Consider the following 4627-nt stretch of genomic DNA (forward strand, 5'->3'; position numbering starts at 1 on the left):
ATTGCTCCATTGTAGTCCAGCTCAGCTGTTTACCACCCCAGTTCTGATTCACTGCAAACACTGCGGTATCCATATCTATTAGAACAGATTTATCTTAAAGCATACCTTGACTATGCTACTCATCTTATCTTCCCTCTTGACTAATGAGTTAAACTCAAAGACCCCATCTGTGTATTTAATGCCCTTTTTGTGTGTCTTTTTGAGACAGGGTCTCCCTGTAGCCCCAGCTTGCCTGGATTGCACTATGTAGACCAGGCTGGCCTTGAACTCGCAGATCTGCTTGCCTGCTGGGATTAAAGGCATACACCACCATGCCCGGCTTTTAATGCCCTTTTAAGGAAGTTACAAACAAGCATCCTGACTTGCTGGTCTACAATCATGCCTCGCTCATCAGCCTGTTGATATCTGCTCCATCTTCTTCTCTACCATCTTCTGCTGCTCTGTGCACCATTTCAAACCCTTAAGATCCAGGTTAAGCGTCTCAGCACCCATAACACTCATTCTGTCCCATCTGGCTCTTACAAAGATCTTCCTGTTTAATAAATGGATTTTTTTTTCAATTGAGGCTATGCATAATGCTACATTCTCCAATTCTAGATGATATAAAATTTCCATTTTTAAGGAATGGACCTTTTCCAAAGGAGAAGAATTTCATTCATTTAGAGTGTGTGTGTGTGTGTGTGTGTGTGTGTGTGTGTGTGTGTGTGTGCGTGTGTGTGTATGTCCAAGCCACGGAACACATGAAGGGCACACACATGTGGATGCTGCAGATTGAACTCAGGTTGTCAGGCTTGGAAGCAAGCACCTTTACCCACTGAACCACTTTAAACAGACTAGTTCTTTCCTTCTACCACATGGGTCCTGGGGATCAAACTCTGGTTGTTAGGCTTGGAGGGCAGGAGCTTTTATCTACTGAGCCATCTTGCCAGCTCTCGCTTACACTCTTTGTTGGTTTCTTCAACTATATTCACTAAGAGATTTTTTATGTTCCTTATTATTTAGTATATTGCTTTATATATAACTACACCATAATATTTATTTTATCTCTGATTTGATAAGCAAATCTATCTATAGAAGCACAATCCAGTTACTTATTTTCCTGTTCTTGTCAACTTCCTGAACTATAAAGTTTAAACAATCAAATGAACAAAACTACACTTCACTCTAGAATAATAAAACCAAAATCTGTAGAGGCAGGACTTAGCCATCAGTTCTTTCTCAAGTATTCCAGGACATTATAAGTTAAATTAAGCATCACTGTAGATTAAATCTCTCATTTTATAGAAGAATAAAATGGGGCTCTAGGAGGTTAACTGACAACCTAAAGGCATCAATTCTTATCAAAGGCAGGAGTGGATCCAGCTTTAGGTAACTTTCTCAGTGTCCTTTCATCTGTATTATACTTCTCAACCCTAACGAGATGATCTTTTTAATCCCAGGTACATAGCGTAAATTAGTTAGTAACATAAAAAAAAATCCCAAATTTTAAGATTTTAAAAAATTCTATGTATACATGTGTGTGTCTGGGTGTGGTTATGTGCATGCAGAGAGGGTTTTGGATCTCCCGAAGTTGAAGTTACAGGTAGCTTATAGCCTGTGGGTGCTTGGAACAGAACTAAAGTCCTCTACAAGAGTTGTGTGTGCTCTTAACTGCTAAGCTATCTCTCCAGGACCCCAAATCTGAATTTTAAAATGCAAAATCGGCAGAGCAGCACTGGCCTTCCATTTCAGGATGCCTCCTCAAAACCTCCATTCAAGAGTTGCTCTGAGAGATGTGAAAATGAGTATAATTCAAAAACAAAAATCCATTCCAATCGACTGTAAAAACAATCTTATGGCAGAGAGTGAGCTAATCTCTGCAATTCTTCCTAGTTCTAAAATCCATTGTCATGACTGTGACTTAAATATACTTCATGTCTTACACACTTAACTAGACAATAAATAAATGTACAAACTGATGGAAGGTGGGGGGGTGCAGTGAACTTGAGGTCATGGAGCCTGACTCATTCCCCTCTGTCTCCTAGATCAGCTCATTGAATAGAAGACTATGAGCTGAGTATTCTCTGTATTGTTCCCTTACCTTCCTCTTCTGCTTTAGTACAGGCTTTTACCATCTCCCACCTGAATCTCCAAACTTGACTAGACTGCTGATGATCAGATTCCTTCTTTCTTTTTTAATTATAAATTTTTTTTATGTTTATGAGTGTACTACCTACATGTGTGTAAGTGTACCTATGTTATGCAATGCCTGTGGAGGTCAGAAGAAGGCATCAGATCTCCTGGAACTGTAGTTATGCACGGTTGTGAGCCTCCATGTGGGTGCTAGGAATTGAACCCGGGGCCTCTGCAAAGAGAAGTGCTCTTAACCACTGAGCATCTCTCTAGCCCCCAGACTCTTTCAGTTCTCTCTCTAGTCATTGTAATAGAAGGCAAATGTTGACAATTTTAATGTGTGATTGTCTTCAATTAACAGGGCTTTGGACACTAACTTTATGCCTCTCACTATGTAATTACCGATTCTTAGCTGTCTCCCCTGGGAGGGTCTTCAATCATACACTCAAGACTCAAGTCTTTATTAAGTACCTTCTTTGTCATCATCTATGTACTGGAAATACAGAAGTGAGCAAAATAAAATCTCTGCTCTGATAGTCTAATAAGATAAATGGGCAAAATTTTAAATAAACTGTTAAGAGTGACAGGTGATATGAAGGTAAAGGCAGGAAACAGGTACTAGTCTGGAAAGGCAAGTTGAAGAAATCCTGCCTTAGGAATATCTGAGCATAAATCTGACAAGGGGGAGGAGCAGTCACACAGGGAAGGAGAAAAGGATATTCAGAGGAAGTTGTGAGTGTGAAGGTCTCCAGAGCCTGACAAAAGTCAAATAATTATAGGTGAAATATTGCTGAGCTCATGCTCTAGTAAGGACACTGTGCCAGTCACCTCATGGTTCTCCTCTGCAGGGGAAAAATGCCCAAACTACTGAGGGCATTGCCTTTCTCTGCTGAGCATGACTTTTGTAAGGTCAGTACAGATGCTCAGCAATTCCTTCATCTACAACCACAGAGAACCCAATTTTTGTATCCATGTTACCTTACATTGCAAGTACTTGTGTACAGAGACAAGCTTCCTCAAATTCTTGAGAACTCATCTCGAGACCTTTTATTTTACAGTTCTGTTCTTCACACAGCATTTAGTTCAGGCAGTTGTGCTAAGGATGGTCCCAACTGAGTAACTGGGTAGCCTTTACCTAGATGAGATTAGCAAAACACTCAGAGGGGCAGCACCTGCCCGGATTGTAGAAAGGCGAGTAACCCTCTCCTTCAGCAAAGGCCTATTAAGGCGATCTCCCAATACGCATTTCCATAATCATCCTTTATAATATTGCCTCATGGGTCTCTATATTTTTCCCGGCTAAGTGGGGAGGTTAGTCAACTTCCCAAGGGAATTTCTGAATCCTAAATACATGTATCCATTGCTAGGAGGGGTGGGGCGTGAAGGCAGGAGGGACTTGATACTACAGCGGGGTGGCGGGGATTTCTGTGGCTGGCAAGGCCACACCCAGTCATTATCCACTTTTGCTGTCCCTACCAGGTGCTCCACCTTTCTTTACTTGAGCTCTATCAATTTTCTTTACTCTCTTTGAAAAGAACCATCCAAAAATGTGACCGGACATATAGAATTTCTTTCTTTCTTTCTTAAGAAAAATCCTATCAATAACCCCTCTCCCGGTGATTAAGAGGTAAAGTGCCAAGAGTTAAGAAAACAGAGAGAGCATAGTCCGCCCTTAGCAGCAATCTGAGATCATGACCCGGACAAATCAGTCGCCGGGTTGCCAAGTCTTCTAATGTAAGAAGACGGATAAACTCCCTTCTCGCTCACTGAGAACATTCCCCAGGAGAATTTGGCTGCGACGACTTTAAAAGGTTTTGAAGGCAGCAGCAAGCTTTGTAGTAGTAATGCTATCTCCTCAAGCCTCGCATTTAGACGTGCTTGGATGAATTTTGGCCCCGGGTACCCCCCACCGCTTTCCACGTGCCGTTTTAACTCCCTTCTACACTCTTCACTCCCAACCCAGTCCCGGATATTCTCTTCTTGTTACCTGCTGACAAAGTCTCCAGGCTTGGGCAAACCTGTGCAGCCAAGGTACGGGCCAGCACCGAAGGGGTGCCGGCAGCCGGCACGGATTCTCAAGCCGAGGATTCCACCACCGGAGCAGCGCGCACCGCCCTCCACGCGGTCCAGAGCGCGCTCCAGCCCCAGTAACCGGCCACGCCCACTCCTGGCTAAGCTCCACCCCCCAACACCGAGCTTTTTTAGCCCTTGGCAGGCGCCGTAGTCAGCCTGCCTCGGCTCCCACGGCGAGGGCGCGCCCGTGGCTGCCCGAGTCGGGGTGGACCTGGCGCTTCCCAGGCATCCTTCCAGTTCGCTGCAGTTAGACCCAGAGGAGGGGAGCGTCACCCCCTGGGTTTCGGCTGCAGCCGGCGTGCCTTGAGGCGCGCTGCGGCTACAGAAGCTGCGGCAGCTCCAGCGCCGGGTACGGAGAGCGCAGCCTTCGCGCTCTGCAGACCGGGCGGGGCAGACCCTCGGGGCAGCGTAGCCGCGCGTCCTGACCCGCCTTCCTCGCGTG

The 4627-nt window shown here is 44.8% G+C and overlaps 1 protein-coding gene across 2 annotated transcripts in view; it reads right to left on the reverse strand.

Moving 5' to 3' along the window:
* Polr3g (RNA polymerase III subunit G) overlaps positions 1–4446 on the reverse strand; it is a 46275-nt gene extending 41829 nt beyond the window's left edge. For both annotated transcript variants that reach the window (XM_029561747.1, XM_008829351.3), the window contains exon 1: positions 4100–4446. The gene's annotated coding sequence lies outside the window, so the exon portion shown is untranslated. The remainder of the gene's footprint in view (positions 1–4099) is intronic.
* Positions 4447–4627: the final 181 nt, after the last annotated feature.

This window comes from Nannospalax galili, unplaced genomic scaffold (assembly GCF_000622305.1).
Source record: "Nannospalax galili isolate Female #2095 unplaced genomic scaffold, S.galili_v1.0 scaffold173, whole genome shotgun sequence".
Taxonomy (NCBI): domain Eukaryota; kingdom Metazoa; phylum Chordata; class Mammalia; order Rodentia; family Spalacidae; genus Nannospalax; species Nannospalax galili.